Genomic DNA, 26193 nt, shown 5'->3' with positions numbered 1-26193 from the left:
AATGCAAACCAGGATGTATGTTTGGGTGGTGTTAAATACTGATTTCACACCAGAGAAGTTTATCTGCCAGGTTGGGCTTGATCTTATCTGCCCAGAGCTCACTGGAACAATTTCTACTGATTGCACACCAAGTCCAGCTGAGGCTGAAAAATGCTACATGGTCCAGTTGACTGATGGCTTGAGGGGCACAGAGAAGGCAAACCTCACTGACAGCTCTTGGTGATGCATCTGCACAGGAAGAATATTTTTGGCTGCTTCAAGTGGATTCCTTCACGCAGATCAAACATTGCTCACAGATATTCCAGGATCTAAGAAGGAGGCAAAGCTCAGTAAATCATTTGCTTCTTTACTCAGTGGAAATTCAGGCACAAAGGTATGCCCACTTCATTCTTTTTTCCTTTTCCTGTTTGCCAAGTTAGGAACCTTTGGAAAATTATTATTGCTCTTGCTGAATTTTAATTTTACTCGGGACAGAGTTCTTGGTGTTGACCTTTAATTTAAAAGTAGCTTTGTATTCGCTTTAAACTTCCATGAAGTTTTTTTGTTCAAGAGTTTGGTTTAGCTGCTGAGGAACTTAGTTTCTTTTGTTTTTCATAAAGGTCATATTTTCTTGTATTTTGCCTACAAAGTCCTGAGGTTGGAATATTTGCATTCAGAGGGCTACTTAATATGCTGAAATTTAGTACACATAGTAGTAAACTATATGCCAAAATTAAGAGTAGCCATGAAAGTCCTTGGATTTGAGCTGCTTAAAGTCAGAGCAAACCAGACTTAATGATCTTCCAGACTTTGAGCAACCTGATCTGGAGGAAGGTCCCTGCCCATGGCAGGAGGGTTGGAATGAGATGAGCTTTAAGCTCCCTTCCCACCCAAACCATTCTGTGATTCTATTCTGGCCCAGAATTACTGGGACAACCACTAGAAATCATCACCAAATGAGAATTTTAGTCAAACAAAGCTGAGGCCAAACACACTTGGAAAAGCCAAGTGGTGATGCCCCCATCATCTGTGCCATGTGACTTGCACACATAAATGGTGGTACTTGATAAAGACAAAGGTGGAACTCATGACTGAGGGCAACAGCAGATGTTTAGGGAAGAGTAAAAGAATATCAAGCATGTAGAATAATTTCCACATATCAGTCAATACAGTAAATTAACTCCACGTTAACAAAAATGTTCTTTTTTTCCCACCCTTGTGTAATTTAAGAGACTTTCAGGGTTGGAGAATGTATTACAGTGTGAAATTTGGTAATAGTTTTGGTTATGAAATGGTTTCCAATTAATTCTAGAACTAGTACATTCTTAGTACATTCTTATCAAGGTTAAAACACTGCATCAAATAGAAGTTATTTCCTCTCCAGGTGACATTTGAGCAGATGCAGAGTCACTGCCAGTTCTGACAGACAAGAGGCTTTTATGCATCATCCATATTTCATCAAGCATGAACAATTCCATTGAAATCAAAAGGATTTTACCTGTGGTGTCTTTGGATACATTGGAGCTTTTGTGATGCCTGTGATCTAAAAATACACTTTCCCTCTGCACAATGGACGAGGTGCTCCGAGTGGCTCAGAAAAGCCAGATTGTGAATTGCCCCCATTTTGGAGGTGGGAAAATTAAGGCACAGAGAGGTTGAGACATCTGATGCTGATGTGTGAGAGTGATAATCCAGAGATGAAATCACTGTTCCTCTGAGCGGGAACATCTCCTGCTTTCAGCTGAGCTGGCAGAGTCACTACAGGCGGTGACCTTGAAGCTCATTTTTGACATTTCTGTATAGTGAGGGAAGAAGAATTCATTTAATTTTCTGAATTACAAAAGCAACATAGCTCTCCTCCCTCCACAAGAAAGGACAGAGTTTCTTTCTGCTGTTACGTAGCAAAACCAATACTTTCAAAAAAAAACAAGCTACGGATTTGTGGCTTTAAGGGATACAAGAACCATAATAATACTGCCCCTTAACTCCCTCAGAGGCTCATTAAGAATAGAGAAATAATTCAACTTTTTAAAAAGTCATAGAATGCATAGTATACCCAGGGAAGACATGTCCAAACCATCAGAGTGTCATATTGACAGTATTGAAACAAATGATGTATTTTCCTGCAAACTAATGAATATGAGAATGTGGTGTAATGGTCACAGAATAAATGGGGTGGGAACGAGAAGACCCTGGAGCTGAAGACTTTTGAGTTTCTGGTATTGTTTAATGTTTGACTGGTAAAGACCCTTAAGAAATATGAGCCATATTTTGGCACGATTTTCCCCAGTATTTAGATACAGGTAAGAGTCCCAAATGTGTTTCACAGAGGCAAAAAATATCCTTTTCCAAGCCTGAACCCTTTTATGCTTCAGCAGTTTGTTTGACTATAACTATCATTTACACTGAGGTATATTAGATAGCAAAAATATCCATTACTGGAAGGGGTGGCTGTTTCAGTCCCTCTTACCATTTTCAGCTGAAAGGAAATGTGTGTGTAAAACAGTAATGAAAAATTTCTGGCCTTTCTTTCCTGTGCTTCATGCTAGAAGCCTAAGGGACACTGAAAGATGATGAAGAACTTCTTTTTCTTGTCCAAAGGCATATCATCAATATTGTCAGTGCTCCTCACTGCTGATGTCTCTTTCTCCAGGCAGTGATTTTCCCTTTCTCAGACCCTTTGGGGGTAAATGTGATGGCAGCATCCATAAGTTGCATTTGTAAAGTGTTCTGCTTTTCTGAGTGATGGGTGTGGGCATCCTGCTGGTACAAATGTGAACACTTAGACCACAAATGTGTTTGGAGGATTGACTGCAGTTAATAATTCAATAAGAATTTGAGGCCCAAGTGACAATGTGGCACGTGGCTTTTCCCCTTTGTTTTGTGTGCAGAAAAGGCAGTTGGTGTTCAGACCTACCTCTGCCTAAACTGAGAGACACAGGATATGTTTTCCAAGACGTTGCTCCAATTTCTGCCAAACTTAGCCAGGAGTAAAAAATGCTGTAGAATATTTTTGCCTGTGATAGAGATGTTCCTCCAGAGCTGCCAAAAACCTGCTGCAGACAGGAATGAATTGAATTTTGCTGTAGTGTTGGGATGGCATTATTAAACCTGATGTATTCTTACTGATGAAAAGCCTCAGGCAGAGAATATATTAATTTTTCCAGTTCCTCTATTTTGAGAAGTAAACCCATAAATATTACATAAATCTGTGGCTGCTGTTCCTCTCCTCAAGCCATTTCTTGGTTGTTTTTTTTTTTTCAAACATATGATTTCTTTAAAGGTTAATAGGACAACATCACAAAAGAAACCTCATAGCCCAAGGAACTATAATTGAAAGGATTTCTAAATCGTTGTGACTGCAGCTTCTGCTGATAGCAGTCACTCTATTTTTCTGGAGATCATGAGTGAAACATCATTCTCACACTGTAAAAGCAACCTCAATTATTTGTAACTAGTATGAGGAGGGGTCAGGCACAAGATATTTTTTTGAATGCCTGCTGGCACTCCTCAAAGAAATGTGGTGTTTGGCAGTGGGATATCTGTGCTGGTCAGCAGTGGCTGTGTAAGGGGGCACTTGGCACTGCCTGGGGGGCTGCAAATACCTCAATTAATACTCCCCTGACAGGAGCTGAGTATGAGAGATTTGTATTGAGACTCAGCATAGAAGTTGTCCTTCAAGTCCCTTCAGTTTTCATAGTTGAACTTCACCTCTTCCAAACCACAGTTCATGGCTGAGCACTCAGGCAAAAAGGTCTGGTGGTCCCTGGAGTGGGTTAATGCCAGGAACTGGGTGTGAGAGATTTCAAAGCTGTTCTTAGAGCTGATGTCCCTCTGCACTCAGAAAGATGCTTTCCTGCTCTACACCATTTTTACCCCAAACCCAGTTGTGAATTTAATTCCTCTCAGTCAGAGCCTTACCACAGCAATTTTCTGATTTTTGTGTTGGATGAGGCAAAGATTCCGTTCCAACACTCAGTTTTCAGCGTTCTGACTCAAAACCATTTTCCATACAAACACGGGTCAGAACATGATACAGAATAAGATAACTGGTCACTTCTGAAACTTTAGTTTATGGAATTGATTTTCTACTAGAAATGGAAAAGGTTGTTTTACTGTTCAGATTGATTACTCTTTTGGTAATTTGTGCAGTGGGCAGGTGGATGCTACTGGAGGGGCAGTGGAATGACAAATGTTCATGGCTACAAAGTTAATGCCTGGGCTGATCAAACATGAGAGCACAAAAGCCAATTTTTTAAACAGTGGATAAGAATCAATACTGCTGACTGTCTGAAAATTGCTCCTGCAAAATCCAAGTGATTAACTGCTGGTTAACATGTGCCACAGGTTGGCACAGTGCTTACCTCAGGTAAGCACACAGGAGTTTCTTCTCTGTCTGTTGTTGGTGTAAGAGTGAAGAATATTTTTCCCATATGACTGTATAGAAATGTGGCTCTTTTTTATGTATCACTTTTTAAAAAAAAATTAATTTATTTTGGGAAGCTGTGGTAAGTGACTTGCTGTGCCTTTATTTCGTGACGTACATTGGAATAATTTTCCTTTTCAATAAGTTCAGATTTACAGTGCATAGTCAATTTAAGAGAGCAGGGGTTGAGCACAAACTTTCATGGACAAGATGTTGCATATCATGTTTTATTTAGCTCTGTATTAATACCTAGGAAGCAAAAACAAAACAAAAAAAAAAGACAAGCTAGTATATAGCTTGGAAAAAAATCAGTTGTTGTTTTTTTTTTTGTCTAATGGCATTCTATCTATCTTCACCAGGAACTTTGTCTAAGAATTGCAGGAATTGTTTCTTAACGTGAATTATGGGTATGTTTATAGCTAATACTGATTAGAGTATGTTCAGACAAAGAATGAACAAAACATTTTCTGGCTGCTCGGCATTAATTAACTCATTCTCACCTATATGTTTAGGAAATGAGAGATCACATACAATTTTTCCCAGGGAAATTAGGAATCATACATAATAATAAGGAATTTGCCCTTGGTAAGCATTTGTCAGAGGAGGTACAACATCATCTGCAAAGGAAGCTTCTATAACAACAATCATTCCTTCAGTTTGTTTTCAGAACTGATACGTTTTTCATGTTTGATGCAAGAACATTTATTTATTGCTGGGATTATTTATTTGCATCTGGTTATTTATGCAGTTATTTATTTGAATACAGACTTGAGAATTCGAGCAGATGCTCGCTGTCCATCACAGAATCAGTATGAAGAATGATAAATTTAATTCTTTTTTTTTTCCAAATTAGTGCTTTTGAATGAGTCACAATCCAGAGAATCAGCTCAATACCTAATCAAAGTGAGTCGACAGAGAGTAATTGCTGGGAGCTTTCTGGAAATCAGGCCCTTTAAAATTGAGTGTTAAAGTTGTTAGAAGCTTTTAAAACCGTGTCCTTCTTTTTCCTTCAGTGGCTTTGAGAGAAGTTAAATACAGGAGAGCCATTATGGCACCTACCTCTCAGGCAAGCAGGGATGATTTGTGGGGAAATTAGTACAAGCAAGTCAGGTAAATAGGGATTTGAAGGAGAAAGGACACTCTTGATATATGGAAAGTGATAAGCCTCAGTAGGGGTAAAGGATGGCAATAAATTCCTCTAAGGAAATAAAGAGTTGCTGATTAGGATGCAAATACTTGTAAGAGAACACCTTAAGTCTGGTTTAAATGCCAAGAACAGTTTCCAGGAGATGGTCAGGTATTGCAACAAGGCTGTACAAACGAGATTTTAATCCAAAAAGAAATTAAATTGATCTGTCAGAAGTAGCAGTATGTTAAGGTCTTTCACATACAACACAAAATCATAAACCAGAACAGAACCAATAAAAAAAAATGGTACAGGCTCATCAGAGCATCAGTGATATGGCAGGGAATAAACATGGAACATTTAATGGCATGTGATGTTCACTGAACTGATGTTACAAGGTGACCAAAGAGCTGTAGTCCATCTATTATTGTATTTGGTTGAACTGTTGATTAATGAAACTGTTGATGAAGAAGAGAGAAAGATTAAGAGTAAATACTGCCTTTTCCTTTGGGTACCAAGGCATTGCTGGGCTTTGTTTAACCTGTTACGTATCTGAACTATAGAATATTTTGTTTAGAGTTTCTCCTCAATTGGCTACAAGAGTTGTAAAACAAGCATAAAATAGAATTGTGGTTTGAATGAACATTTAGTTCTTGTATAATTTCTGTGTGAAAACCCCTACTTTGCACTTCTGAAAAGTATTTTTGCATCAGTTTCCAATAACCCTGCTTGATTGATAGGGCTATCAATGATAAAAGCATGAACTGGTCCTGAAGATAAGGTAAATGAAACAACTTAGGTCTCTCTATCCTTCCTTCTCACTACTATTACATTTTGTAGCTGTCTCTCTCCATACTTTTACCCTAAGTACTCCCAAGAACAGTCTATCCTCTGTTCCTTTCAGGGGTACTGCTTGAAAATCAAAAGATGCTCTTCTCCTTTTTATTTTTGCTTGGTTTATGCACACCAAGAAAGAGCAGTGATGGTCAGTGGGGTTGCCATGGCTGACACTCTCCCTTAGGCAGCAAGGGAAGGCTTTAATGTCACCCTGCCTTGGCCAAGGATTTTGTGGACATGAAAGTACAACTTAAAATAAAAGCTGACCTTCTTATCACATTCACTGCCCCCCCTGGATGTGTTCACAGTATCTATTTGTTTTGGATTTCCAGGGAGGGAATCACTGCTTTCTAGTTTCCTTAGGAGGATGATAAATCCAAGAAAGCTGTGGTCTGAAAACAGGCTTTCAGAAAAGGCTCTGTTACCCTCAGTTAGTACTTTTAGGGAAAAACATTTTCCTGTGTCTCATATTGAGGTAATTTTGTCATTAATGTTGAAGACCAAAGCTGTTTACATCTGTGCTGAAGTGATAATTTTCTCCTGACTGATTTGTTCTGAAGAGCTGAGTGAAACTGCAGATTCTGTGTAGGGCTCTCCAGATCTCCTGGGCTGTTTTGCACTTTATTCCATCCACATGGACAGTCCTCTGAAAACTTTTATACAGTGAATTAAATGGTCACAGGAGATACCACGCTGTGCGACACAACCCTAAATAGAGTCAGAAGAAAGAGAAGAATAGAGAAAGGAATTTCAGATCATCTCTGAATTGGAAGATAGATAGAATTCCTTTATTTTGCAGCTTCCATATTAATGAGCACCTCATTGTATTTTTATATGATCTACAGGAGACAGGTTTGCTCAAATCTTGTGTAGTCATTAATTGCATGATTTTGCCTCAATCCCTTTTGTGTTTCCAGAAAGTTTGGGGTTTTTATTATTATGCAAATGATCAATTCTATTAAAAAGTTGCAATAATAGAGTGAAATGTGGAAAACAAAGTAACTCAACACCAGCAAAAGGTTTAATCACTGAATGAATTGGCTTTGCTAACACAGCTTGAGTAAAAGCTGTTTTCTCTTCAGCAAGGGTCAAAAGCCTCTGGTGATGCCAGTGAGAAAAAATAACAGTAGTGAGAAACCAAACCCCCCAAAGCTGCCTCTGAACCAAAAAAAAAAAAGGCTTGGGTGTAAAAAATGGTGCATTGTTTTTCACTAGGCTATTGGTTTTCATATCCCAGCAGCCTCTGCTCATTTCCACCACCTGCCAAACGTCTCACTGAGGGATTGTGTCCTTCAGAGTGACATCAGAACAGCCCTGGTGGACCCTGCAGGTGATGGGAATGTTCTCAGAAAGCTGATGGGGGAATTGTCTCCTTCCTGCAGACTTTGAACACTGTTTGGTACAAAAGGTTAATTGTGAGATAAGCTCCTATCTTCCTGTTTTCACTTTGCAGCTCCTGTGAAAATGGACAATGGGAAATAATTGTGATGATCTTTAGACCTCAATTTTAAAGATTTCATTAAACTTTAGACAATGCAGTGCTTCCTAAACTTCCTAACAGGCATTTGTCAAACAGGTATTTACTGCTTGTACAGCAATGCATCTGATGGAAGGTGGCTGGTATTGAGTGTTACTTCTCTGGGACTTAAGAGGCATAATTTATCCAACTAACAGCTCTCTTGAAAATAGTGTTGGTAAAATAACCCACTGAATAATTAATATTCAGATATAAATTATTGACTAAAGGTTAAAAAGTGTGCATTATCAGAGACTATGATGGCAGAAAACAATTGATTCTCTTACTGCTCAGCAAAACAGCCATTTTTAAATAGAAATGTCTGATAGAGGTACAGAAGAACCAGACATAAGAAATGAGTTTGTGACTTTATTTATTTGCTATGACAAAGAAAATGAAATGTCCTTGAAAATGATATATTTTCTTTCCTGTTTAATTTAACATTAGAATTACATGGCTCAAGAAAAACACACTTAGTCCATCAGTTTAATAATTGTATTGATTGCACAGTGCTGCCAGACAACAGATTTGTCCTGTTCTGCTGCCTCTTAGTACTTTTATCATTTTCTACCCTTTCTATCAGCAAACAACATTAACTCAAAGTTGAAAATTGCTTAAAATATTCAACTCTCAGGAAAATTGAAACACGGAGTATCATCAGTAGCTTTGGCAGCAATTAGATGTCCAGTGATGCCCAAAAATAGTCACTTTTGGAGGACAGGAGGCAAACTCAGCACGGCTTTGCTGCAGTTTCTCTCAGTGTAACACCTGGTTTGGTGCTGCTGATTGCCACTATTTTCAAACAAGGCCCAACCAACAGAAAAGTATAAGAACACTTCTTAGATAATCAGTGGGGAAAAAGCCAGGTACACACCCTTCACCTGTGCATTCAGAGTTTGGCAGAGCGTTTCTTCACGCTGGTGGAATATTTGAGACAAAAAGCACTCAGCAGAGTTCTCCCTGGCAGTAAACAGAGGTGCAGCTGGCACTGTAACCATGGCAAAAAGCTCTTGGTGTGTCTATAATGTATGTGCTGTCTCATTTTCAGCCCGTAAAACATCACAATTTCTTCAGCTTAAAGGACTTAGTCACACGTGACATGCTGTGAAGCTCATCTCTCGCTGCATTTAAAATAATATACATGGAGCATAATATACATAATATATTTAGCTTTATCTTCTCTACATGTGGCACTTGTTCCTCAGAATATTTGTATTAAATCTGTTTTTCTTTTCTCTTTACATGTGATACTCCATTATTCAAGTCTTTGAATGTTTGTTTACAAACAAAGCCAAACAATAATTGATCTTGAAATTCAAATACAATCTAAGCGAGCTGCCTCCACTGCATTAAGATGCACAGAAAATAACCCATTACAGCATTCTGAGCTCTGAATGTGCACCCAAAATAAATACAGTCCATCACTAAATATCTTTTTCATCTCGTAATGGGCCATCAGTGAGCTGTCTTCATATGCCAAATAACAGCTGAAAGCAAACAACTAGAACAGGCTAAGAGTAAACACGTCACACTTGGATTTAGACAGGAGGCTGAGTTTTGGCTGTTTTCACACTCACTGTATATTCACTGGCTTCTAGGGAGCAATTCTGTAATTCTTACCAACCTAGGGGAGAAGAAAATCAGACTAAAATATAGTTTCAGACAGCATTATGGTGGAATATAAGACATAAACAGATAGGACACACTGCAAATGCTGTTAGATGAAAATCAAGGCAGAAAAGGGGATGTGTGATGCTGAAGTGTTCAGAGCTTGTTGAAGTTCTCTACAGAGGACAGTTTTTCGTTGAAAAATGCTTATTCAGTGGACTTGAGGCACTCTTTTAGCCCTGACAGGTCAAGTCTGCTGGAAGAAACCCCTCCTCTCATTCCCTTGAACCCCGTGCAGGATTGTTGCTCCGCGTTGCTTGGCTGCCAAGCATCACCTCCAGCCTTGGGCTGGCTGCAGCCTTTCCTTGCCATGCCAGAAACATGAACACACTCTGGTTTACATTCTTCCATTTTTCTTTTAGTTTCCATCTCTGGAAAATATCTTCCTGCTGAAATTCCATCCTGATACTGAACAAAAAGCAAATTTCACCTGTTCCCCCTCCTCTTCTTGCCGCAGTTTTGAGGGATTTCTTCAGGGTGGAAATTTTGGCTTGGTGTCTGTCCTTTCACAATATTACTATGAATTTTGACAGAGCAGAGCAGTCAGTGGGGAACCACAGGAGATGTAGATTGAACATTAGATTGGCAGAGTAATTCTAGGGGGTAGAAGCACATTGAGGTCTTGCTTAATCTGGGAATTGGAATTACAAATCAGAGTGATGGTGCATTGGCAGAGCAGGGCAGTGGGATCATGATCTGGCTGCTTATCCTTCTTCAGAAGTAAAGCCTCAGGAAGCTTTCTCTGAGTGATCCAATCTAGTAGATATACTGTAACCAGAGCCCAAGAAATCAATTATTGACTGCATTGTCTGTTTAATTTGGAAAGCTTGATGGTGAGTTGTATCTTACAACCTTGCAAACTTTATGGATTGCAATGAGGAAACAGACCATAATGCAGAGTTATACAGGAAGAAGTAGTTTTTGATCAGATGATTTAAGCTATTGGCAGTTTGTTTTAAATTACCAGCACTGGACTATTTATTCTTTTTGTGTAAGTAATGCAATATTTGGGCTTTAAACCTGTTTAGTTCTCTCTAGACATTATAAACTATTCCCTGACTGAGGTGGTGCAGAAATTGCCAAAAAAATATTTTCTCAGATAAACACAGTCTTTCTTTCTGTCAATGAAATATACTTATCAGGATAATTTCTCATCTTTAGCCTTTTCTTGCTGCATTTGCAACAGGCTGGAAATCAATTAAGCCTCGAATTGCTTGGATGTTTATTTAGAGGAAAGAAACACATTTATGTAAATCAAACTATAAAAAGATCAAGAAGCTTGACAACTATGAAGTGTTGAGAGTATCTCTAAAAATATCAAATAAGTAGCATGTTAGAGTGCAGCTCTGCAGACACTCAACCTTTTCAGGCTATCAAAAAGTCAACTCAGCATCCAGGGAGTTAATGACAAACAAAACTGGCTCTCTGGGGAAGTAGAATAAACTGTATGGGGTTTGGTTCAGATATTTTTTTGATTTTTCTCTGTAGCACGAGAGTTTGTCAGGGATTTCTGGAGTTCTGGAGGCTGGTTGAAGAGTGGGTTGTGGGCATCTGGACTGCAAGAGGCTGCAATCATCTCAACACATCCAGGACACTTTTAGCTTGTCACAGGTGCTCTGGGATGTTTGCCATTGCCAGGTGAAAAAAAATTCCTGTAATGAAAACTTCTGTGTTTTAAGTTGAACAAAATAGTTTTTGGGAGACTTCTGGGTTCCAGGATTGGATTTGTGGATTGCAGCATTTATCCCAATTGCATCCCAGAATGGTGAAAGCGTGAGGGATGGGATCCCTCAAATCCCAATGCTGGCAGATTCAGACAGTCCCTTTTCATTTGCTCCTTTTGAGGCTAAAGTATTCTGTGTAAATACATTACTGCTGACCTGAATTTCCCTTGACCCAAAGAAATACATTGAGCTAAATCAGTATATTGTGGGTCCCTTCCAACATGATGTATTCTGTGATTCTGTGAAATTATTTCCCCTTTTCTGTTTCACAAGGAGATCAGAATTTTGAATATTCTGTTCATTCCCTGACTTCTTAAAATAGCCATAAAGTCTTAGACCTCAAAACACTGATGGAAACAAGTTCTGATGAATCCCTACCAAAATGTTCCCCTTGAGAGAACAATGCTGGTGGTGATTTCTGCCCTTTTCTCACCTTTTGCCCCATTGTACTCATTGGTGTTGACTGTGCCAGGTCTGCTTTGGAAAAATCCCACACAGAAGGAACTCAGGAATAACAGGGATTTGACAGCCTAACTGGCCAGCAGGAATTTGGGCATATTTCTCTTGTAGCTTAATTGCTGTGTGGAAATTGGGGAAATTGCTGCTGCCCAGAGGGGACAGAGGAAGAAAGCCACTGAATTTTGGGGCAGTGCCTCCATGTGCCAGCAGCTCCTGCTCTGGCTCCCAGCTCTGTCCCTGTCCTTGGGAGCTCATTGTTCCTCTGAACATTGACTGATGTCTCTGTACTGGACCTGGGGTTTGGAATGGGGAGAAGAATGACCCCTGCAACGCTGGCAATCACTGTAAAACTTAAGGGAATGAACTTTAACAGCAAATATTTTATCTTCTTGACAAGTAAACACTTCAGAGTTGCTTTCGAAGGGTAATAAAAATGGAGTGGCTTAAAGAAAAGAGGAAAAGAAAAAGGACATATTTTGTATTTCAGAGGTTCGCTGGCAGGTACTAAACTGGTGTAAATCAACTGTGCTCCCTTCAAGTCAGCAGAGTTCTGGTGATTTATATCAGACAGGAACTTTACATTTAACTGTAGTGCACCCATGGAAAGAATGCTTTATGTGGAACTGTTTAATTTCTAATAAAGTAGAGTTAATTTTGACCAAAATGTGAAACAGAATCAGAAATTAAAGAGAGATGAAAATGGGTACATATGTACCCATTAGGAAAGAAAGATCACACTGTGCACATTTCCTCTGCTGGTTGGGGTGCACCTGCAGGGCTTTCTATTCAGCTATTGCAGAGGAAACTCAAGTTAATTAAAAACTTTTTCCTCTGTTAAAGAAAAAACACGTTAATTTCAAGTTTCATTAGAACCTGATGACAAAAATCAATGGCTGAAATCAATAGAAAGCTGCTTTTCTACCAGAGCTCTGTCACAACCTAAGGACTCTGTCAGTGGAGGGAGTGAATTTACATGCTTGGAATTGTGCTCTCCTGGAATTGGTGAGCAGACAGATGTGTTGGGGATGATGGTTAGTGCTTGAATTCTGCTTGGCAGGGACTGACCTGATGTCTGACACAGTGGAATGTAAAAACCTTGAGGTGCTTTAAGCAGGGAATTGAATTTCCCTCAATAATTCCAGCCTGTGGATCAGATCTGTGGTACAGTGGCAGGTTTTACCTGGGAAGACAAAGGCAATGATCATGTGATTGCAAGTCTCCTCCTAAGGCTTGAGATAACAAATATATTCTGCTTTTCTTTTAAATGCAAAGGTGGACAAGGTCAATCTCTTTACTGAATTTGAGGAATGATGACTTCAGTTGCCTGTAATCTCTCATTTGACTCTCTAGGATGAGAACATTTAACATGATTTTTTAAGAGTAAATCATTAGCAGAATAGACATAATTATTAAATATAATTATTAAACCGGGGATGTGGATATAAGTCTTGTAAGAGATGGACATGCAGGACTGCTGTGCTCTCAGTGCAGCTTTGAATGTCTGCATGTTTGATATCTGAGTACTCAAACATCCTTAGTAGATGCCAGAATTTCTTTAGGCTTTGATTTTTCATTTTTAAAAATACAAGAGAAGGAAAAAAAAAATCAAATTTTTGTTTCTCGTGAATTATGAGGAGTAATTAAATATAACTTTAACAGTGGCCTCTGTTCCATAGTGAAACAATATGGAACCTTTAATGACAGTGTGAGAGGTGACAACTTCTGCCACATTAAATGGCCAAAATACCAAATTAATTCTTAGTCCAAAGTACTTGGAGACTTTAATGAAGGGGGAATCAAGCCAAATCAAATTATTCAGTCTTTACAAAGGGGTCAGACTTGCCCAAGGTCAGTGCTTGGCAAATGTACCAGTGTTCTCTCTTCATTCCAGGTTCTTCTCTCATACTCCACTGCTTGTCTACAGGACCAGACTTTTTCTTGTAGACCAATTTTTCTCATTTTACTCTCTCAGGCTGCAATCTCCCAAGGTAATTAGGATGTATCCTAATTAAGATTTGTTAATTTGAAGAGAAGAGGCCATTATATACCTTGGATGGGAAATTCTATATGAGGGTCAATTATTATTATCATGACTATTATTAAGCATTTCAGACTGTCTATCTGCTCTATTGACAACCTATTTGCAATCATCATTTTTATATGAATATTCATAAGGACTGTAGAAACATAAAATATGATACTTGGCAATATTTATGCAATTAAATAGACATTTAAATTCTTCTGGTAGTAGTGGAAATTAAAATCTTCATACTGATTAGAAGAAGGTTAGACTCTATTAATCTTCACCATCTATACACCTGTCCCTGTAGCTATCTGTCCTCTTTAAATGTTTCAAAGGTGTTCATCTGTGCCCTTGAATTATAGAATAATTTAAACTCTTTTATCATAGCGTAAAATGACACAACTTCTTTGAAAAAGAAGTATTAATAGATCTTATTTACATATATATCCACACTCATGTCTTAATCTCTTAAAAATGTCATTTTTTTTAATGCAATCACAAGATGCAACAGCTTTTCAGTGTGGAGAAAAGTGTCCCATTTGAACAAGCCAAAAAGAATAAGGAGAGATAAGGCCTCTGCTTGTTTTGTGGACAGAAATTTCATTTGCATTTAAGACCCACAATTATTCCTCAGTTTCTGAAAGTGCCAAAAGTTAGTTTTCTCTGGAGTTATCTTCTAGGTCATTGGAGCATCCCTCCTTTCCAACCTTTGCCCAGGGCTTCAGTGAGTGGGGGCTGTTCCTGATCTTTTCTTACACCATGAAAAAAGTCATCAGAATCCACCTTTGGTGTCATGATATTCTGCTGTTATAATGAAAAAAAAAAAATCAGGCTCCTGAATCTTTCTCACTTTCCATCTCCTTCAGAGAACTGGGAGATCGGCAGCAGAATTTTTGCCCAAGTGAAATATTGTATTTATTGAACTTTTGTTTGTGTTTTCCAGCTATTGTCAGGAAAGAGAAAGAAGGGCAGTGGTAAAAGCTGGCTTCAAATATTGCTGTCTATTGTGTTTGACCAGACAATACTGCTGCCTTCATTTGGAGTATCCTTCAGAGTGCCTGTTCACCCTCTGCATAGCCCTGAGAGTCCATTTATTCCACACATCAATTACACACTTGACATTTTAACACTGTCTCTCTGATTTTAATGGGTTTTTAGGAACTGCATTATGATTAGGGGAGAAATGCTTCGTTCAGGAAAGGAGACACCAATCACTTACATAAAGAAGAGAAACATAAATTACAAAAGGTTAAAATTAATGTAGCTGCAACTCAAGAAAAATATAAAATACCTGTAGAATTTCTTTCTCCTGTCTAAGTGCAGAAAGTGCACTGCTGCTGTGAGATGTGAATCTTTTGGGGAGCTGGTTATTTCATGGTTGTTACATGACTTTAACATTATTTGAGTTCAGCAGAATTAGAATGGTTCTGAAATCACTGTAAATGTTTTTCTGAGCTAAAGAAATTCCCAAGTGGTAATCTGATGTTTTCAGCTTTCCCCTTTGCAAGATCTGTTGTTTAGTTTGAAAACCAACTTATTTCTGAAATCATCCTTTTGGGGACTTGCCTCTTAGAGAGCTGTGCTGTTTGTTTTTTTCTTTCAAAGAAATATTTCAATAGCAGAGATACTTTTTTTTTTTTTATAACTTGAAATTTTTGAGTGCTATTTAAATTGCCTCAGTCACAGAATCCGATGACAAGTCATTGTTACAACAAATTTGCTGGTATTTGATTGCTGCTGCATTTCAAAAGCTTTTGTATTCATGGAACTTGATAGCTGGACTTTCACCCTCTGCTGAGTTTATTAATTAGTGTTTGAACTTCACAGAGGGTTCCTAAATTTGCAGAAACTGGAGAACGTTTGACAAAAGAAAATTCTTTTAATTGGTTGCTATCTGAGAATAAAGAAAAGGAAAATGTACGCAAAAAAGCTTCAGAGAAGTACAGGAAGTCAGACATTATTTTACTTATTCTTTCTTCTTCAGGTGGTGCTTTAGCTACTTTAGAAAGCTCTTGAGCTGTGAGGTTTTTCAGCCCCTGTGAGCAACTATATCAGGATATACTCAACTTGCATTAAACAAGATAGAGTTTACCCAGAAAAAATTAGATGAAAAGCAATCTATCCAGTCTGCAGGCCCAGTCTAGCCAAGTATTTTCTCTTTGCCATTAATAAGAAAAACAGGGTGTATGTAAATTTAATTTTCAGCGAACCGAATTTACACATGCAAGTGAGGAAAAATTCATCCCTTTGGGAAGCCTGTCTCCAAACTCTATGGCATGAGCCTGTAAGTCTGCTATATATGTATTAGTTTCAGTTACTCTGGGTGGAAGGGAATGAGTTTACATAGAATAATTCCATTTAACCCATGTGCATGTGTCATCCCTTACTCAGGTTGTTTTGCATATTCCTCTCGGAGTGTCCATGGGAGATGAGAACCCATTGCCATTTGAATCCAGGGAAATTATGACTAGATTTTTAAGAGTGTCTTGTGGCAGACTGGGATTCACAATGTTGTACAGGATTAAGTCTCCATAATAATACCAGTGTGACTCTTGGCCTGCACTAGGGTTTCATACCTTGGCCAGGTGTTCCACTGACAGGTGTGTGAGGAGCTCACTGGAGGTGACCTCATGTTGCAGAGGAAGGACACCAGGACAGAGTTCTGAGAGTCCAGTTCTTACCCCCCCAATATGGGTGGTGCTGCCTAAAAGAAATCTCAGGGAGAGAAAAAAAAACTCCGAGGCAATTTAATTTTTGGAGGTCAGGTAAAAAAGGGATTTAATGATGCCTCTAAGGCAACAGGGTTACAAGACACCTCTGTCTTAGGTGTTACAATTTATAATATGGTCCCTCCAATCCCAGGTTTTTCCACCCCCTGGCTTTTGCTCCGATCCACCCCTTGGATATTGAGTTTGGGGTCATTTTCTTCATCATCTTCATCTTCCTCGGAGCACAAAGGGCACACAAGTCACCCAGTTCTTGGCTGTCTCTTGTGGTTTAGGCCAGAGTACAAGTGTTCTTAATCAGAAGAGGCCTATCTTGAAGAGAAATCTAAATATTCTAGTGGAATTCAGGGGGTAATTGATATGGGGAGCATGGAATGGGATAAAAGGGTTGGGGTATGAGTTTAGTTACTGTGCTAAGGGTAAAGGAATAAATACTGCTGCTTCTAAAACCTACATTTTCTACAGAACTACTTAAAAAATTAGAAAAATCAAAAAATCAAAAAGACTCTAAGGCATCAGTGGGAAGGTGGCAGAGCAGAGCTCTGGCCTGAACTATGACCATTAAGGTCACTGTCACTCACAATCCATTTCCTGATGCTCCTGAGCTGCTTGGGGGAGTGACCCCAACACTCTGGAAGGGAAGGTGTGACTACCTTGCTGCCTGTCACTATTTCCAACCAAAGGATCAGAAGAGTATATGAGATGTCACTGTTAAAGCTTCCAAATGAAAAAAAAAAAAAAAAATCTCTCAGGAGATGAGAATCTGTTTCTGATGTGAAATATCTTTTTTTTTTTTTTTTTCCTGCTGGAATTACTTCTGACTTGTGAATGAAAATGAGAAGTTTTATGGTGTTGCTGTTTCATGTACTTAAATTCTGATATGACAGACTATACTATCGCTACAGGAAGTAAATTAAATCCTCATCAAAGTGTTATACAGAGCCTCTGGGCTGGGCTGTGCAGGGCATAGTGCATAAATTGTATCACTTGGCCCAAGGCACTATAAATCATCTACACTTCTAGGTACAATTTCCTCTGTGTTTTCCCCAGCTCCAGTGTGCAAATAAGGAAGATGAGCAGAAAGTTACTGGTTTGTTCAGCTTTGGCCTCAAGACTCAAACCAGCAGGTGATTAGAAGTTACAAGGAATTTTATGAGTAAATTTTGAGCTCCTTCTGATGGTTATCCGGTTTCTGAGCGCTTAAAGTGTATCCAAATCAGATTTTCAGTGCTTAGGAACGTGTTGAAAATGAAAGTTGCAGTTCTCTAAAACTCGTTTGCAGGTATGGGATCATCAGGGGAAAAGTTTTGTACCGGATTTCAGCACAGATGTGGCCACAGGTGCTGTGTTAGGGGTAAAACAGGGCACAAACTGCACCATCCCAACCTCTCATCTCCTCCCACAGTCCACAAAATCCATGGATGGGGATAAATGCACAGCAACTGCTGCTTGTTGCATCTCTGCAATGGGATATTTGCATAGACTTCCAAATGATGTTTATATTCTCTTCCAAGCTGTAGTAGAAGTACGTAGATTAAACTACATCTAAGACCATATATACAAATATTGGGGATGTCTTGGTGGCTGTAAATTCATAGGGTCACATATTGATCTTTTGATTTAGTTATATAGTGTCTTATTGAGTAAGTGCCACAGTGAGAAGTTAAACTTCTAAACTACTGTCTTTATTAATAAGGGTATCTGGATGTCAACTGGCAAATGGAACTGTGTTGTTAAACCTTTTGTTCCCATTTTTTTTATCCAGAGAAGGAGTGTTGAGTTGCAATAAAATACTAAGTTTCTCCAAAAAAAAAAAGGACAACCTCCTCATCTCTTCCCACAAAGTAAACATTAACCATAAAAGGAAGACCTTTTAGTGCAAATCTATTTCTTCAATAAAAAAATAAAATCTGTTCTAATGGTTTGGAGGAAAACCATAGGGCCATTAATATGTTCAGGTATTCGTACAGAGCAGTTTTTTTCTGCTAAATCTGGGCAATTACCCTCCCTTGTGATGCATCTAATTGATGTTACATTTACAGTAATAAACACCAAGTACACATTTGACTTATATTGCACTGATATTTAGAAACTATACCAAGGTGCTGTGCCTGAAGGTTTACTGGCAGCAGTAAATACACAACAGACACGCAGGGGAAAGAAAATAATAATCCATTCCTGGTGAACTTTACTTTCCTGCAGTGTTCAGCTCCCAGGACCTGCTCAGTGCTCTGTGCTGCTTCAGCTGTGATGTGTTAAACTGTTGTGCCCATGGCTGAGGAATTAACACAAAGACACTGTCCAGACTGCTCTGGTTTCTGTAAGTGCTAAACCATGATAATCTGGAGGGTCAGGGACCACAGGTTATGCCCTCAGAGGTGTCCATACAGCCTAAATTAGAATTAAGAGAAAGACCTTCATAACAGTTGCACAGGTCTCCTCCCAGGCAACCAGCAGAAGGACAAGAGGGCTGGGTCTTAAGCTGTGCTGGGGGAAGTTTAGGTTGGATATCAGGAAGAAATTTTTTCCAGGGGGAGTGATCAGCCACTGGAATGGGCTGCCCAGGGAGGGGGTTGGTTCACCATCCCTGGAGGTGTTTAAGGACAGACTGGATGTGGCATCAGTGCCATGGGCTGGGAACCACAGGGGGGTTGGATCAAGGGTTGGACTTGATGGTCTCAGAGGTCTTTTCCAGCCCGGTTGTTTCTGATTCTGTGATTCTGTGATTCCATATGCATTTAAAATGCAAGGTGTGGTGCTGCCTTTCTGTGCTGAGAGGTTTTTGTAATTGTTTATGGAGTGCTTGTGGGTCTGTTACATCAAACTGCAGGATTGCCAGGCTTGAGCTGCAGTTATGGTTTATTAGCTGATAACTGTCCAATTATTAGAATACAGATAATGAAGGAGAGAAATGTCTCTATGTTTTTATCACTTCATGTAATTACACAACTTTCTGGGGCATGTTGCTTTCCCTAAATGGCTGTAAAGCTGAAAAGACATACTTTATTGCTTGTAGCAGGAATTATTCCCCTAAACATTATTTTGAAGGAGTCAATATACCACAGAATTACTGAACCTTCAGAGTGTTGAGACTGAACCATGGCCAAGCATTCTCCTGAGTGCCTCCAAAGGATAAACTAAGAAGAGAACAAGAATCTAGTTATTGTAAATATGAAGTAACAGTTTAATTTAGTGAGCACTGAGCACTTTAAGCATGTGTGTAGTCCTACTGTTTTAAGAGAGTAATCCCTCACACATAATTACTGCTGGTCCTAATACTGCTTTGACTAGTTCCTTAACAACTCTAGGATGATTTTTTTCAGGTTCTTAGTGTATCTGACCGTGTCAGTTGTTCCTGGTTTTGGTCTTTAGGCCTGTCTTTTTGTTGAAATCAGCACAAAAAACACCTGTGTCTTGGGGGAAGGCTGAGATAGTAAACACCTTGAATCCTTCAGTCTTCTCTGTTGCCTCATATTTGCTCTCTTTTCCTTTAAATAATCTCTGTCTTTGCCCTCTTCTCACAGTACTGAAAGAACTTTTATCTCTGATATTCCTTGCCAGCAATAACTTGCTCATAACCTTCATTTTTCTGATTGTGTACCTGTCTAGATGTTTCATACCTTCCCATTCCTCCTTTATGCTCTGTCCTTTTTAGATTTGTAAAGCTCTTTAAAGAGTCATGCCGAGTGTTCTTCCTTTGTGGTAGATTCTTTTGCCTTCGTGTTTTTAACAACTGCCAATTCTTCTGCACTTCTTTTTCCCTCAGAACATTTTCCCCAAAAAATCCAACCCGCTAACCCTTGGAATCTGTTGAGTTTCACTGTTCTCATTGCACTGCTCTTTCCAATAGAGAACTCAGACAATTTCTTGATTCCCCTCCCAAATTCCTCTCTACTTTGGAATTCTTACTCACCTTCTCCTTATGAGTTAGAATCAAAGTCATGGCACCAGGAACTTCCTCTGCCATCTGGACAAATGACTCTGTCCCTATGAAACATACCAAATGCCTTCTGCTCAGCCTGTATTTTCCAAACTTTCTTCAAGCCATAGTTTGGTAATAAAATCTGGCTTTACAATTTTGTCCTTCAGATTTACTTGTTAACTCTAATTAGGCTTGATTTTCCTCTTTATGTACTGGTAACTTGTAGATTCCAGACCCTTTCCATGATATTCTTTAACTTTTTGGAGAAAGAGGAAATGTTTAAGGCTGGATTTACAAAGAATGAGTTATCTTTCACTCGGTGTTCTTACAATTAAGCAGACAAGACAGCCTCAAAGCAAAGAGAGTCAATATTATTGTCATCCCTATTTCATAAAGGGGACTTGAAACTCAGTGCTTGTCCAAAGGTCATTCTTGATATCTGTGGAGGATTTGAGAATTACATTAAATCTTCTTAAATCTAGTCCAGTATCTAAGTGACAAGTAGTTTTTTCTTGTATTAACCTAGTTCTAATTCACTTTTTTACAGTTTATCCACTTTTGATAAAATTTTATGAATAGCCTCACATTTAGAGGGTTTTAAGCCTTGATGAGGAATGAATTGCCTTCTTTAAGAGCTTCTTTGGAAAGACAGATTATGGGTAGAAAGATAAAAATGTTGGTGTGAGATTTAAGTGAATCAGAAATGATATTTCTGCTTCAAATGTTTATATAGCTGACTTACCTGCCCACAAGATTTATATATACATATATATGTATGAATGGATGTACTCAATCTTAGGTGCTTGAATGGAGCCTGACTTATTTTGAATGTTGGTGGATGTGATAAAACTATTGAACCTATTTTCTAGACCCCATGAAATTAGTCCCTGTAGGAACTCAGCTGTTCATAAGTAATAATGTCCATAATAAACACATGAAGAACTGCCCAGAGGATCAAACCCGACATTTGATTCCCAAGCAGCACTGAATTTTGCTCATCCAACTACCAAAATGTGGATAATTAAAAAACTAATTTCCCCTGCCAATATTCAGAACTAAACAGCTGCAGAGATGGGAAAGAAGGCCAGAAAGGAAAGGAGAAGAGATGTTCATAATAGCTGGAGACTGATAGCAGTGGCCAAAACAAATCAAAGAAACATGTCAGTGTCTCTGCTGCTTAAAATGCGCTGGGTTTATTCTTCTGTGGTAGAATTTCTGCTGAATATTGTCTGACAAATGTCCCTTTGGCTTGTTTAATTGCATTTTAGTATTTGTCATGCAGTTTGGGAATGGCAGCTATAGGCTAAGACCTTTTTTTTGCCTGGCAACACACCAGCTGAAAGCAAAGGGATGTTTAACAAGGAGGTTAAAATGACACAGGGATAAAATGAGCAGCACATAGATTCAGACATGCATCTGTAAATTGTCACCCTGCTCTGGATAGCAGGTGTCTCCCAGCCCTTTGCTGAAGGCAGCTGTATAGAACATTGCATTTTACAAGTTAAACATGAGATCCTCAATTTGGAACTGTTAATATCTGTGTTGGAACCAGGTAACAAAGGTAAGAAACTATATTCTTCCTTTCTTCTTTTGCAGGAATGGTCATTTTTCCTCTCCAAAGCAAGGTTTCCTCCACGCTGGTTCAGCTGTACCTGGTGAGTAAAAGATCCTTACTCCAGCCTTTTTTTATCCCTCTTCTCCCCTACAGGGAAATGAAGTTCAGCTGAAGACCAGAAGGAGAAAAAGAGCTGTAGTTTTATGACAGTTTCATGCTGTGGAAGTTTATATCAGGAAAACTGAAGCTTTGCAAGCATGGCATTTATTCAGAGTTTTTTTTGCATAATTCCTAGGGTGAAATACAGTAAAACATGTAAGCTGAGCAATTAAATTAATGAATAGTGTCACTGTTGTTTTAGTAATTTAATATAAGATGTAGAGGGGGTGATGACTGTGGAATGATTCATTTCTGATGCACCCCCACAAATTAGCATTCCTCAGGCTTGCTTTTGTGTGTGTAATTTTGCACTTCAGAAGAGAATTATAAACTGCAATTGGTTCTCAACCAAAAATACAAAGGCTCAGTGGCCTCCTCACTGCATGGAAGAACTGTGCTAAGAAATTTGCTCCCACTTGATGCCTTTTAGGAGACAGATGATCAAGGGCTCAATATTCTCAATGACATTTAAATGATGGATGTAGCAAGAGTGCAGTAGGTCCAGCAAGCCTGCTTAGGCTTCTGCGGTTTGGAGTGGCAATGCTTAAAGAAATGAGGTTAGACTGAAACGGGGTGGTTGAAGGTCAGGAAAGTTTCCAATATTGTAGAATAACATACCTGGGTCCTTCACATGAAGCAGGCTCTGATTAGAGCTTGCTAAAGAGTGGGGCCCACCAGCTGTGGGGTTTTTCTCAACCCCAGCCCCACAGAGTTGTGTGCTGAGTGCTGGGTTGCTCTAGAAAATCACACTCTGGACTCCTCTCCTGCAAATAACAGATCCATCTTTTGGGAAATACTTGCAGCTAAACCCTTCTCTCACCATGTGGGAGGGCAGGATGTTAAACTTCTGCTTCCTTTGGCCATTCACTAGACCAAAGTGCACCAAAAACCATAATAAGTCATATGAGACACTTTTCCTGGTCTCCCTTTGTGCCTCACACGTAGGGCCACAATCTTCTTGGCTTGCTTGCTGTCCCAGGTCCTCCTCCTCCTCCTCCTGCTGCCCTTGGCCACAGGGTCAGGAGGACATCCCAGGGCTTTTGTAGCCTGGTGGCTGAGGGAGTCCGGTGAAGCTGGATGGGTCCCTTTCCACTGGTGAGGGCAGTGAATCTCCACTCTCAGTCCTGCAGAGGAGCTACTAAGCTACTGTGCAATTTGGGCACTGGCACCAGGGGTTGGAACCATCTCCCTAATCTTTGGTGCTTCTGAGCAAGTGTTCATTTAACACTTACAGACTTTTCAGTGCAATGTATTGGAACTGAATTAGTTTTGAGGGACCAGATTTATCTTGTAAATACTTGGATGTTTAATGTGTGCAGTTCACATCCTGCTGCAGATTAACTGTCACCAGTTCCCACATCAGCTCAGATGTATGTCCAGCAGTCTCTGCTGTGACTGCAGCATGGATCTACTGCACTTTCCAAGGGGAAAAAGAGTACTCCCCTCCTCAGCAGGGTTGCAGTAAAGTAAGAAACACTGTTAGGTCTGTTGGAACACTAGCAAAGAGTGATTAGATGGATCCCAGCATAATATCATATAATATTTAGGAATCTCAATTCCTAGGAGTCTTATTTTGTTTCAAACACCAAAGGCTATCCCAGGTCAGGGATGGACTGACCTGGTCAGGTCATATGTGGGTAAGGGGGAGACACTGGAATAAATGCACTGGGATAAAAGCTGTACAGCTGCACTCCAGACCTTTTGGCTATAGGGCATAAAACTTGCCCCCATTTTGCCACAGGTTGCATGTCTATTTTCAGATCAGAAACTGAGGAATATTAAAATGGCATGCAGCAGTATTCATAACTTCCTAAGGATGTGTTGAACATACGAGGTTCTCTTGTCTTTGGCTTTTGTAATTCTGTTTTTTTTTCTCTGCCTTTGGAGTATCTGCAGGGTTTTCTTGCATTTGCAGGGAATTTACATTTTAAATTGCTTGTTATGTGCTCTCTTTCCACTGCTCTAATTTCTCAATGTCATTTGGATTATTAGCAATTTTTTTGGTACAAGTCAGGGTACTTTGGTCATTTCTAGCTGCATAGCTTTCATTTTCCCCAAAAATCTATTAACTTTCCAATATGCTTTAGTATCTCTTTCTATAGGCAGATGTTTAATTTTCAGTTGTTCCTTTCACTTGCAGACTAGCTTGTTTTATCTAATTATTTCTCCTTTTAAAACTTTATAATTAGAGGGAAATGGGAAGACACATTCTATCTGAATTTTTCACATTTATGAAGTTTATTTTAATTGACACAGCTCTTCATTGAAAAACACATGGTTCTTTTCCAGCTCTTGCTTTTCTCCAAGGTGAGCTGGAGGGGATGGAGACCATCCCCTGTCACCAACAGAAGCTGGGCCTCCTACAGGGAGCCCTGCACAGCACCAGCCTCCAGCTCTTTCATCTTCTTTGGCTTCTCTAATTCGAGTTTCTGTGTAATGTTTATTCCTGGCCCCCATTGCTCACAGGCACTTTGATCCTTGCAAAACCTCTCGAGGAAAAAAAAAACCACAATACATAGAACACCATCACAGTCACTGTCTCTGTTTCTTAATGACATTGAAGAGCTTTTCTAAAATTAAACAGGTGTCTTGCACAATTTAGTTGGTTCTAGGCAAGGTTTCAGAAGATAAGAGTTTCTGTCAGACGCTGTTGGCTTGTAGCCACATGTTTAGTTGATGTTGCCTTCTTGCCTTTCTCTGTCTGCTTGCTTAGAATTTCATTTACATGAAACATGGCACATGATTTTGTGACAAATAACTGCAGGAATTTGAGTGCTGTCTCCCTTTTCCCAAGCACTAATACAGATTCCAAGGTGTGGGCATTACAGAGGTTGGTGTCTCCTCAGCTGGGTGTGGGTCTCTGTGACTGCTGATTGGGTTCTGACGAAATGCTTGTGGTTGCACCTTTGGGAATGAGTCCTGTTTTGGGGAAAATTTCGAGCATAGGCTGAACCAAGCGGACTTTTTGTTTAGTGTTTCAAAATGGGGCTGTTAACGGTGGTCTGGAGATGTTCACTGTCACACTCAGTGGATTGCACAAACTTAGGGAAGAAAATGCTCTTTCTGTTGGAGAAAGAGAGGCAAGGCAAACATGAAGACACATCAAGTCTTTGTTCTGAAAAATTCAGATTTATGCCCCTTATGAACACAGCTTTTACACTGACTATTTCTCTTCTACTGAATTTAATGGATCTCCCCAGTATGGTTAAAAGAGCATCGAATATTTTATAGCCACAAACAGCAGCTGATTCTATGCACAGGCTTCCATTTGTGGTTGGACCATCACTAATATATATTTGCTATTTCTTTGTTGGATTTCAGCAAAAGTCAGTTTGTAGGAATGACTTTTATTACCTCCAGCAGTTTACAGCTCTATAATTTTTCCTTACATGCTCATTCAATAGAATACCTGTTTCCATTACAAATGAGAAAGAGGCTTATATAAGGGTTTTTGTACCCTAAATTTCATTTTCAGTGAGTCCTAGAGCTATAGAGATTGTTAGATACCATAGTTAGATAACAATTCCTGCTTGATTTTCCACTACCTTTGGGGATACCTGCGTTGTATCCACGATCACTGGTCACTGCCAAGAGAGAAGACAGCTAATACAATATATCACACATGTATATAACTGCCTAGGACACACAGGCATTCTAAAGGTTGGGTTTGTTTCATTAATGAGGTCTCTGCCTTCCTAATTTGAGCTTCTAACTCAAATCCCAGACGATACTGAAGAATTATTTCCTCTATTAAAAACAGAGAGCCCGCTAATATCCTTTATAGTGCAGATGTTATCTCTCCTCAGGGCAGCTGCTCAGCAGTGCTGGTGATGCTGCCCCAGATGCAGCTCTCTAGCAACCCCTCCTGTAAAGTCTTGGGCTAAAGCTCTTGGCTAGAACCTCTTTTCATCTGGCTTTTCTTTACTCTGTCACCAGACCATGCATTAAAAGCTGGCTCATTCCCTTTGCCTTCAGGAACACTGGCAGGGGTGGGTATCACCTGTGAGGTCTGATTTTTCATTATTAATTCATCTTAATGTGTGTTTTTGCCCTTTTCCTTTTCTTTTTTTTTT

The 26193-nt window shown here is 39.4% G+C and overlaps 1 long non-coding RNA gene across 2 annotated transcripts in view; it reads left to right on the top strand.

The window, feature by feature from the left end:
* The first annotated feature begins 21999 nt into the window (after window positions 1-21999).
* LOC135424216 (uncharacterized) overlaps window positions 22000-26193 on the top strand; it is a 138159-nt gene continuing 133965 nt past the window's right edge. For both annotated transcript variants that reach the window (XR_010435117.1, XR_010435116.1), the window contains exon 1: window positions 22000-22061. This is a non-coding gene — a long non-coding RNA (uncharacterized LOC135424216). The remainder of the gene's footprint in view (window positions 22062-26193) is intronic.

This window comes from Pseudopipra pipra, chromosome 18 (assembly GCF_036250125.1).
Source record: "Pseudopipra pipra isolate bDixPip1 chromosome 18, bDixPip1.hap1, whole genome shotgun sequence".
NCBI classification, from domain to species: Eukaryota; Metazoa; Chordata; class Aves; order Passeriformes; family Pipridae; genus Pseudopipra; species Pseudopipra pipra.
Note: the sequence above shows the minus strand (reverse complement) of the source record. Positions and strands in the feature narration are given on the sequence as shown.